We start from the raw sequence: 12,862 nt of genomic DNA, 5'->3' as shown, positions 1-12,862 counted from the left end.
CTTCAGTAAGGAATTCTCTAACTGATATGAGAGAGAACATTCATTTGACTGTTAGTAATTTTCTTTCTTTTTAATATTTTTTTTTTATTTGTCAAACTTGTCATGCCTTACCTTTGGAATAATTTTGTTTATTAACTATTCTGTAAACTTCTATGTGATATGTTGTAGACTGCTCATTCATTTTTACATATGTTGATGTGTTCATAATTTAAGTTTCATTTGTGCAATAAGATGCCAAATTGAAATTTATTATTATTTGTGGCTCCCATGAGAGCTTTGTACATTCCATAAAGTAATATTATTTATTTACCTGCTGTATGCTGCATAATGTCATTACATGTGCACTGCATCTCATGTTGCAATAAGCATGCTTTAAAAGTACAATTTTTGTATCTAGACTATGATATTCTGCTGCATGCATTATGTATTAAAACCATTGGTTCCCTTCCCCAACTTTTCCATTCTGTGTGGGCATTTTGTGTGTGTGTGTGTGTGTGTGTGTGTGTGTGTGTGTGTGTGTGTGTGTGTGTGTGTGTGTGTAAACAACTATATTATCATCCTTTCAAATAGTTTCTTCTGTTGTATATTTATTTCATATTTAATAAATATAGATGTGTATCTGTCAGCAATGAATTCAATGTAACTGTTCCATACAGTCAGTGCCTCATATATGTTGTGATTGCTAATGTGCCTAAATTCACAGCTGCACAATCAAGGAACATGTGTTTGGCCTTAACAGCCCATGTATGTGTAATGTATGTTTGTAAGTTTGTAAGTAGTGTGTTTATCTTGATAGTAGATTTAAAAGCCAGTATGTACTGTGCTAATAATTTATTTTTGCCATGAATACTCCTTGATCTCAAGCATGCATTTGTTTAAGCTTGATCACAGAAACATAATTAATGTAAATTATTTATTGATGTACAGAAGATGTGAAGCACTATTGTGCCCTACAAAATGTGTGAAACATTTGTTTAAATAAATTTTGCTGATTTTTTTAGTGAGTTGTCTTTGTTAAGTTATCCCTCCAATTACACATGGTGCATTGTGTTCCATATCAACATATAGTATCCATGGTTCATTGTACATGCAAAGAGAAATGAAAGAAATAGATACACATAATTACCATGTATATAAGCAAAGTGCAAATATGATGATGAAATTAGAACAACACAACTACAGTGCCCATTTTTTAACAGTTCTATGCATCTCCCCGTACTGATCCCCAGCTGTCCCTTGATCAGTTGCCATGAACAGTGTAGGATAAAGACTGCTCTCTTCCAGGCTGCAATGTGGCCATACTTTAGTGCCAAGGAAATTTTACTTATTGTTATCTTAAGCAATGTTTCAGAAGGTTAAGCAATGTGAAAGGCTTTTTCCCCCTCAGTGCTGCCATGTGTTGGCCAATATCATTCATTCCACATTTCTCTTTGCTACCATGTGTTGGTAAATTCATACTAATGTACCTTCCACTGTTTCCAGACAAAATTGCCTTGTGGATGTGAAATTGGTCATCATCATCATTTAAGACTGACTATGCCTTTCAGCATTCAATCTGGAGCGTAGTCCCCCTTATAAAATTTCTCCATGATCCCCTATTCAGTGCTAACATTGGTGCCTCTTCTGATGTTAAGCCTATTACTTCAAAATCATTCTAAACCGAATCCAGGTACCTTCTCCTTGGTCTACCCCGACTCCTCCTACCCTCTACTGCTGAACCCATGAGTCTCTTGGGTAACCTTGATTCTCCCATGTGTGTAACATGACACCACCATCTAAGCCTGTTCGCCCTGGCTGCTACATCTATAGAGTTCATTCCCAGTTTTTCTTTGATTTCCTCATTGTGGACACCCTCCTGCCATTGTTCCCATCTACTAGTACCTGCAATCATTCTAGCTATTTTCATATCTGTAACCTCAACCTTATTGATAAGGTAACCTGAATCCATCCAGCTTTCACTCCCATGCAACAAAGTTGGTCGAAATATTGAACAGTGCACAGATAACTTAGTCTTGGTACTGACTTCCTTCTTGCAGAAGAGAGTAGATCATAGCTGAGAGCTCACTGCATTAGCTTTGCTACACCTCGCTTCCAATTCTTTCACTATGTTGCCATCCTGTGAGAATATGCATCCTAAGTACTTGAAACCGTCCACCTGTTCTAACTTTGTTGATCCTATTTGGCACTCAATCCGTTTATATCTCTTTCCCACTGAAATTACTTTCGTTGTAGAGATTCTAATCTTCATACCATAGTCCTTACATTTCTGATCTAGCTCTGAAATATTACTTTGCAAACTTTCAATTGAATCTGCCGTCACAACTAAGTCATCCGCATATGCGAGACTGCTTATTTTGTGTTCACATATCTTAATCTCACGCAGCCAGTCTATTGTTTTCAACATATGATCCATAAATAATATGAACAACAGTGGAGACAGGTTGCAGCCTTATCTTACCCCTGAAACTACTCTGAACCATGAACTCGATGTACTGTCAACTCTAACTGCTGCCTGACTATCTATGTAAAGACCTTTAATTGCTTGCAAAAGTTTGCCTCCTATTCCATAATCTCACAAATCAGACAATAACTTCCTCCTAGGAACCCGGTCATATGCCTTTTCTAGATCTATAAAGCATACATACAATTCCCTGTTCCACTCGTAACATTTCTCCTTTATTTGCTGTAAGCTAAAGATCAGATCCTGACAACCTCTAAGAGGCCTAAACTCACACCGATTTTCATCCAATTGGTCTTCAACTAATACTCGCACTTTCCTTTCAACAATACCTGAGAAGATTTTACCCACAATGCTGATCAAAGAGATACCTCTGTAGTTGTTAAAGTCTTTTCTGTTTCCATGTTTAAAGATTGATGTGATTACTGCTTTCATCCAGTCTGATGGAACCTGTCCCCAGTCCCACGCTATTTTAATTATACTGTGTAGCCATTTAAGACCTGACATTCCACTGTATTTGATGAGTCCCGATTTAATTTCACCCACCGCAGCCACTTTATTGCACTGCAATCTATTGACCATTTTCTCCACTTCCTCAAATGTGAGCCTATTTCCATCACCATTCCCATCCCATTGTACATTGAAATCTGAAACATTACTGATCGTATTTTCACCTACATTGACCAACTCTTCAAAATATTCCCTCCATCTGCCCAAGGCATCAACAGGATTCACCAGCAGTTTTCCTGACCTGTCCAAAATACTTGTCATTTCCTTCTTACCTCCCTTTCGAATACTGCTAATTACAATCCAGAATGGTTTTCGAGCAGCTTGACCCAAAGTCTCGAACCAGTTTCCAAAGTCTTCCCAAGATTTCTTCTTGGATGCTGCAATTATCTGTTTGGCTTTGTTTCTTTCTTCAACATAACTTTCTCTGTCTACCTGAGTTCTAGTATGTAGCCATTTTTGATACGCCTTCTTTTTCCTTTCACAGGCTGCCTTGACTATGTCGTTCCACCAAGCTGTTTGCTTCATCCTACCTTTACACACTACTGTTCCAAGACAGTCTTTAGCCACTTCTAGTACTGTGTCCCTGTACCTTGTCCATTCCTTTTCCAATGACTGTAATTGACTACATTCAACTAACTGGTACCTCTCTGAGATCACTGTTATGTACTTGTGCCTGATTTCCTTATCCTGAAGTTTCTCCACTCTTTTCCTCCTACATATGGACCTGACTTCCTGCACTTTCAGCCTCACGATACCAATTTCACTGCAGATTAAATAGTGATCAGTATCATCAAAGAATCCCCTGAACGCACGTATGTCCCTCACAGCCTTCCTGAATTCCTGATCTGTTATCATATAGTCAATGACAGATCTGATTCCCCTGCCTTCCCAAGTATACCGCTGAATGTTCTTATGTTTAAAAAAGGAGTTTGTGATTACTAAGCCCATACTGGCACAGAAATCCAAGAGTTGCTTCCCGTTCCTGTTGGCCCCCATATCCTCTCCAAATTTACCCATAACCTTTTCATACACTTCTGTTCGATTTCCAATCCTGGCATTAAAATCACCCATGAGCAGAACACTGTCCTTGTCCTTTACTCTAACAGCTACATCACTGAGTGTGTCATAAAAACTATTCGTCTTATCTTTATCTGTCCCTTCACAATGCGAATATACTGACACAGTCCTGATTTTCTTGCTAGACACTGTCAAATCTATCCACATCAGTCATTCATTTACATACCTTATTGCAACTACACTGGGTTCCATTTCTTTCCTGATGTAAAGCCTTACACCTCATTGTGCTATTCCTGCTTTGACTCCTGACAGGTAGACCGTGTATTCTCCAACTTCCTCTTCTTTCTCACCCCCTTACCCGAATGCCACTAACAGCTAAAACGTCCAACCCCATCTTACTTGCAGCCTCTGCTAGCTCTACCTTCTTCTCAGAGTATCCCCCATTGATATTAATAGCTCCCCATCTCGTTACCATTCGTTTGCTGAGTCGTATCTTAGGAGTCCCTGGTTTGTCAATTAGAAGTGGGACTCCGTCACCTCCAAAGGTCCGAGGCATTTTGCTCTGATTGTTGCCAGCATCATATTTAAAGTTCCAGGGAAGCAGGTAAAAAATCTAAACTAATATCTTCATAATTTTTAACTCAACTTGACATCATCAACATCATTGTCCTTAACACATATTGGCACAGAACACACTTTTCAGCCTATTCAGGTAAAGTTGTTCCCTGTCAGGACCCCTTCCTGAAATTGTTAATCATAAGGAGGATGAAATTTGTAGGATCATCAATAAATAAATAAATAAATCATCAATAAATAAATAATAAAATAAATGATGACCAAAGATTCATAACTAACATATTAAGGCAATTAACAGTACTTAAAAATAGTTTCATTGTGAAAGAGAGAGCGTTCAAATGCATTTCAATAACTAATTTAAATTTTTCCTGCACACTCCACCTCCTGAAATTGCACCTGGCAGTCTCTAGCCCCTGCACAATGCGCCAGACAGTGCTCTTCTCTCCCCACACCCACACCCATACCCTGCTATCCCACACCCTTCCCTGTCCTACTCCAGATAGTTGTTCATGTGACATTCATATTTTGGTGGAGGCTGTTGGTGCACGAGGTGCGCTTGCTTGTGTGAATGTGTGTGTGTTTTCTTTGCTGAAGAAGACCTTAGCTGAAAGCTACAATATGTAACAGTCTTTTCATTAAGCCTGTCTGGATCTCCACCGATCATCTTTAAGGATAGTAGCAATTTATCCTTTTTTTAATATTGTTGATATTCCAACATTGAGTTTCCACTGTTTAATTTAAATAACATATTTCATTAATTGACTTGCTAAAGGAGGTCAGTGGCCTTGACAAAGCTGAATCAAAGTGGATTGTTAATAAATATCTACGTGGGCAGATGTCCATTGATTCTATTTACCAAATAAATCTGCTTATTGAAGTTGCTGAAGCAACCAGGGGTGTGTGTCATCTTCTCGGTAGCATCCAACAAATCACTCAGATGTTACATCCTACCATTTCTAGGAGCAGTTTGGATCATAAGTAAACTGAACAACAAATTGACAACTGCTTACTTCCATATGTGTCTCTCATCTGTTGAGTGTGCCTGTCAAACAGTAGGGATTAGATTTCATAAGTGTGTTAGTAAATATAATGTTTGTAGACAGTTCAGTGCGTGGAGCAACAGATGGTGAGATGTCAATCAGTCATATAACTTTAGTTTTGCAATTAACTGGACTGTAACTGCCTGTGTATCTAAATGTTGGTTAACATTTCAGTATGTTTTATTGTTAAATTAGATTGACATATTAAATATCATTATAATATGATCCCTGGGTGAATAAGTAACTAAGCTACTAACCCAATAGGTGATACTGACATGTTTTTTTATGGTTGTCATTGTACATTGCAAAGCTGAGACTAAGCAATTTCATAAATCAAATTATAGGTATTACTCATAATTAAGATTATAAATCAAAATGCTATCCAATGCTGAATGGCAACTATCTTTATTCCACTTGCTTACAACCAAAATTCTCTTGACAGCTACTAAATGCTGTATCTAGAATGTTATTATCAAAGAATAAATAAGTGCAAACAACTCAACCATTTGGCCAAAGGATAATCAGTATTTCATTTGCTGCCATCAACTGACGTCTCCCACACAGCCCCCCCCCCCCCCCCCCCCTCTCAATGATAGAGCAGAGCTTCCCTCTCAATGATAGAGCAGAGATCTACATCATAGTTGTTGACCCGCTCTTGTATATATCACCGGACCCTCTGCATTTGTTTGAGCCCTGGTTAACTTCTCTTACGTGCATCAGTTGTTCTGCCTATTTGTCAAGCGTGACTGCAGTCTCTGCTGCAGTACTCCTTTTTTCCTGCTGTTGCTTATGCATGTACCTAGAGAGCACATTTGAAGGCTTAATCCATTTCCATGACACTGTAAAATGTTGGTCATTATACTCCATTTGAAGCATATGTCCACTGCATCTTAACATCCAGAAAAGTTCTAAGTGTGGAGGTTGCAGTAGCATGCACACAGAATCAGTTCATTACATCACACATGGGCATGTTGCAATGTCTCTGTGTACAAACATCTTTTGAATTTCATGATGTGATGCGTTAGTCGAACGTAGCTTTGCTATTTAGCTTTACTTGCTGTAATATGTACAGCAGCTCTGGTTCCATAAACAACTGTTTTTTCTGAAAAGAACTCCAATAGCCGATGTAACTTTTCTGCATAAACCATTTCAAAGGTAGGCACCCCAATGTCTGGTTTTACTGCTGTGTACAATTCTAACAAAATCAGTGGTCATGCTGCTGACCAACAATTATCATGGCACATAAGTGCAGCTTTCAGAGTTCTATGCCATCTCTCCACCATTCCATTGCTTGAGGGCTCATAGCTTGTTGTATGATGGTGTTGGAATCCACATAATCTGCATATTTCCAGAAACAATGTTGATTCAGGTTGTTACCCCTACTGTGACACGGGCAGAACAATTAAATCATGAAATCCATGTAGACATGAATGCCCTTGCTGTCGCCTCCACTGATACATCTCCTACCGGAATGCTTCTGCCCCGTATGTATGCGTGTCCACAGCCGTAAACAAGTAACGGTATCCCTCCAATGGTGGAAATGGACCCACACAGTCTATGTGCATGTGAGAGAATAGACTTGTCATTTCTGGAGAGCCTCCCACTGGTTGATACACTTGTCTGCCAACTTTGTGTTTCTGACAGGCTATACACATCTTTGCCCACTGGCAGCAACCCTCTGTCATACCTATTCAGAAAACTTATGTGTCATCAGCTTGACAGTCATGTTCATTCTGGGATGCGCTAGGCTGTGGATGCTGTCAAAAACTGACTTTTGTAGCGACTGCCTCACAAATGACCTCAGTAGAGCACTTGATATATTGTACCAAAGTAGGGCTCCCCTGCTCATCCACAGCACTTGTTTTAGTTTAAGGGATGTGGGGTTGTTTCACAGCAGTTGTTGTAGCTGCTCATATGTAGCTTAATCAGCTCTTAACTGGTCATAATTTACTGTGGCGGAAATTGCGCTGATCCTCTGGAAAAAATCAGCACTATGTTGTCTGCCCTTTTTATGTGCCTAATATCATTCGTAAATTGACCTACAAATTTCAGTAGGCAGAACTGCTGAGGAGAACAGCCTTCTTCCATACCCGGGAAAGCGTATGTGATCAGCTTATGATCAGAGTACATTATAAATTGCCATGCATAAACGTATATACAGAAGTGCTGTATGGCTTCATAAATTGTCAATGACTTCCTGTCATATGCACTCCATTTAGTTTGAGATTCTGGTAGCTTTCATGAAAAAAACCTAAAGGATTCCATCCTCCTCCCACACTTTGCTGGAGCACTGCACCAATAGCCATCTGGTTGGTGTCCACAATTGCCAACAGTGCCAATAGGTGAGACAACAGTATCGCATTTGCAAACTTGCCCTTACCTTTTGAAAAGCTTGCTGCTTGGTCAGTGTCCAAAGCAGGAGTTGCTTGCCTGTTGTGTTTCTCAGTGGTGTCTGCATCTCTGCTGTCCCCCAGGTAGACGGCATCTATAAAAAGGTTGACGATTCATAGGAACTGACGCAACTGTTGATAATCTTTCTATTACGGAATGTTCTGTAGCGCCTTCACTTTTCCCTTGATAGGGTGCATATGTCACTTGATTCTGCTGAAGAACACATTTTGCTTCATTTACTACAATGCCTAATTTCCTTATTCTGTTGAGTATTGCTTTACAGTGTCCCTCATGCAACTCAGCTGTCCTTGAGAATATTAATTCATCATTGACATATACAAAGCACAAATCCAGACCCTTCAACACCTCATCTGCAAATCTTTGCCAGGTCTGAGCCACATCCTTCAGTCCAAATGGCATATGGAGGTGTATCTTGAGAAACTTATTTCAAAATATGTACCCAGTTCATCGACATCAAAGTATATTTCTTGTTGCAAACAATGACTGAAAAGATTACCTGCAGGTCAATTCAGTGCTGCCATTCTCAGTTGTATGAGTACTTTGTTATCAACTGCCAAAAATATGTCCTCATTCGACATCAACTCCTCTTTATACACATTTGGTATGAAGTGAAAGTCTGGATATTTATTCATAGAATGCAAATGGTGTAGGGTTTACTCACTCATGTAGGTTTTGTGTTTTTCTCAAACACATTTTGGATTGGGTGGAAAACTTTTTGTCAGTATGGTTGCAAATAACATGCATATTTGCTGTGGGTGGGCAGTATTCGATGCCTCAGTGAACGCAGAATCCCAGTTTGCGTCGTTTTCAAGATGATTTAATTCTTGGTAAGTTTTGCAATAAGTGGCACATTTACGGTTGAACATTTACTATTTGTTATCAATTTTTGGAAGAATTTTGATCCACATACGTTGATTAACAGCAAACAAAAGTAAAAGCATTCTGCATTGTTTGGGTGAATAATCTGCAGATGGCCTAATGTGTCTTTCTGAGGTGTGTGCAGTAAATTCAGGAATGTGAACTGTGGTGACATTATTACTAAATGTGTCCAAACAAGACAAACATGCTGTTACTGTTTTCTAGGTTGCTGGAGGTCAAGCACCGGTAGACATCCATTGGAAAATGAAGAATGTGTATGGGACACAACCACTGTTGTGCAATGGTGCACCAAATTCCCTGTTGGTGGAATTCGACAGAAGACTGGGAGGCCAGTCTCAAATGAGACACACTCGAGCACTAGCCCTTTAGTTCTATCTCTCTCCATGCAAATATGTTGCCCTCTATCCCTTAAAAAAGGCCTTGAAGGGTTGACAATTCCCGCAGCGGGGAGTTATAAACTTCTTCACGCAGTTGGACACAGTGTTTTAACAAACAGCTATCTTCAACCTGGTGCACCAGTGGGATGATTGTCTTAATGCTCATTGTGAGTTTGCTTGATTGGCTTATCAGTTCTGGACTATACAGTTTTCAGATATAAACTTTTTGATCACCCCCTTATATTAATGTAGTGTCCTAGCTGATGTTGATGGATAGATGTTGTTGCATTTCCCACTCAAAAACTGCCATATTACTTCCTTTGTTGGCATATTTGCAAATGTATTTCATCAGTTTCACCAAATTGCAACACTCATCACTGATGTGTGCTCTGTACTTTTTTTAGAATAACAGTGAACATGGTACAACCCAATGATTATCAACTTCAACACCACTGCTTCATACAAAACTGATGGATTTGACACCATCTTCAGTTGATAGTCAATGACGGGGGGGGGGGGGGGGGGGATATCCATCATTCATTACTACTGATGCACATGATGAATTATTGTTGAGTATTCCATATGGGACATGAATCATGTTTTTGGTGATGACTTCAAATAAAGCTGAGTCATTGTTGACATCTGATATTCCTGCTGAGATGATTAATTTCATGTAGTGTGATAGGTACTTGTACAGAGATAACTTGATAAATTTGGTGTGTGATTTTTTTTGAGCAACCAGATCAAAATGTGTGCACATGCCAGCCCTTTTTTTTTTGTCATTCAATGGCAGACATCAAACACTATTTGTTTCCAAAAACATGATGCCTGACAATGAAATTCATTACAGATTTCAATTTTTGTTTCAACACAAGTGCAGAAATTCATGATGCTTTTGAGAATGATTGTCCAGTTAACAGATTTTTTAAAAATTTCAGCCCACGATATAAGCAATATTGTTGTCATTGGTTCTATGTTATAGTAAATTGTAGTAATCTCCATGCTGGTACTGTGAATCGGATTCATCATGGGTTATTGGAACTTTTTAAGCTGATATTGCCCTTTCTCTGGGGAGGCCATGTCTTGCTTTTTATGATCAACAATGTCCAAGTGCTACTGGTCATGTGTATGTAAGTAGGTGGTAAGCCATTGTTTGGATTTCATAAGGAGTGGTAGTTGACTCTGTGTGAGGGACATACAAGGGGTTTTTAGATTAGGTGACTCTCCATCTAATCCAGATAACAATAGCTGTAGGAGACCCAGAAGTATCAGTGTAAGATTGAAAGAAAATGCCTTCCATGGGTGAAAGTATTAAGATCCTAGTGGTTAACTGCCAAAGCATTTTCAGTAAAGTGCCAGAGTTCAAAGTGCTCCGGAAAGCAGTGAAGCTTATATAACACTAGGTACAGAAAGTTGGTTGAAACCTGAAACTGATAGCAGTGAGATTTTTGGGGAAAATTTTAAGTTTATGTTGAAAGGATTAGCTGGTGTATTTGTCACAACAGACAAGACATCACATCACTGAGATAGAAATTGAAGCTGCATGTAAGATTGTTTGGCAAGACTCGATATCAGCGGTGTGAATAAAATGGTAATTGGATCCTTCTATCACCCACTAGACTCACCTCCTGATGTACACATTAGAGAAAATCACAGTTTACTTGTACGTAAGTCCCCCAATCATACTGTAATCTTCGGTGGAGGCTTTAATCATCCAACAATCAACCGCAAAAATTACAGTTTTGTTAGTGGTGGGCATAATAAGACATCCTGTGAAACGTTACTAGATACCTTCTCTAAAAACTACCTAGGACAAATAGTTTTGAACCCTACTCATGACAGAAATATATTGGATCTAATGGCAACAAATAGACTTGACCTCTTTGAGGATGCCCACAATGAAAATGGTATCAGCAACAATGACGCATTTGTGGCAATAATGATACCAAAGTACAATGGACAACCAAAACAAGCAGAAAGATACATATGTTCTGTAAAATAGTTGACTATGCTCTATTGTGTCCTTGTGTGTGTGTGTGTGTGTGTGTGTGTGTGTGTGTGTGTGACAGTATGAGAAAGGGGAGTGGGAAAGAGATGAAACAAAAGAAAGAATGGTCTGATAATTTTACATTAAATACAAGTAGCTTTACCCATAGTGGTGTGCCCAGTGTTGAAAACCTCATTTGGTTTGGCACACAGTTTCATCTTAAAATGAATGTATCCAGCTTTGATCTATTCTGGCAATACTGGTGTGTTGAAGGCAAGTATAAGTGTGGCTGTTTTCTGAAGCCTACCATTCACCCACTTCATTATTTGGGGGGGGGGGGGGGGATTTGTACCGTCATCATGATCCAACAATCAGTTGGAAAAATTACAGTTTCATTAGTGGTGGGCATAGTAAGACATCCCGCAAAACATTACTAAATGCCTTCTCTGAAAACTACTTAAAACAGATAATTCAGAACCCCACTCATGATTAAAATATACTGGACCTAATGGCAACAAACAGACGTGACCTCTTTGAGGAAGTCCACATTGAAACTTGCATCCGTGACCATGATGTGGTTGTGACAACAATGATTACTAAAGGACAACTAAAAGAAGCAGAAAGATATATATGTTCAGTAAACTAGATAAAAAATCAGTAGTGTCATATCTCTATGAGGAACCCGAAACTTTCAGCACAGAATAGCTGACCATGTAATGGATAGATATGTAGTGTAAAAGAGGGTAAAGTCAAGGCTACCCAGCCATTGACCTTCGTCTGTGCAAATGCGTACAGGTTGCCTGAACTCTTACAGGAATCCTCACCTTAGTGCGCGCGAGTAATGAGTGAATGGGCAAATATCTATTAGGTACATTACGTATGTAGATTGAAGACAGCTGGGAATGCAGGTCTCACGGGAAACGTGCAAGGGATAGGTCCCTGCAGTTGGGCAATTCATCTGTGTCCTCGGTGGCTTGGATGGACGCCGGTATGGTAGCTCAGCATGCTCGGTCAGAGGGTTAGCTATGCTCTGTAATAAAAAAAACTGAGTAAATGGATCAACAAAGAACCTGAACAGGTGTCATCGGACATCCGCCCCGAACAAATTCAACGAACAATATCGAACAACATGAGATTAAAAAAAAAAAAGGATGGATAGAGCGTCTGCCATATAAGCAGGAGATCCTGGGTTCGAGTCCCGGTCGGGGCACACGTTTTCAGCTGTCCCTATCGAGGTACCGGTATATCAACAACACCTGTCGGCAGCTAAGGGTTACAATTAATTATCATTTATTCCAGAGAAGCTACATGGTCATCAATGGTATCTGTTCTTTTAAGAACAGTTACTCTCTTCATATATATACCACGAAGAAGGCCTTGGACGATGCTGCAGAATCGGTGCTAGAGAAAGGTCTGAATTTTGCACCTACACCAGGGACCATTCCCATCTGAGATGTGATTAGTGGAATAAAGCAGGCTGTTTTGAAACTTCCTAAGGATGCTGCCGAAGAGATTAGGTGTGAAACACGCCACATCTTGATTCACGCTTCACCTAAAAAGTCCAAATTTAACATCACCTCAGCTGAAAGAAATGCTCTCCAAGTAT

This window comes from Schistocerca piceifrons, chromosome 1 (assembly GCF_021461385.2).
Source record: "Schistocerca piceifrons isolate TAMUIC-IGC-003096 chromosome 1, iqSchPice1.1, whole genome shotgun sequence".
Lineage (NCBI taxonomy): Eukaryota > Metazoa > Arthropoda > Insecta > Orthoptera > Acrididae > Schistocerca > Schistocerca piceifrons.
Note: the sequence above shows the minus strand (reverse complement) of the source record.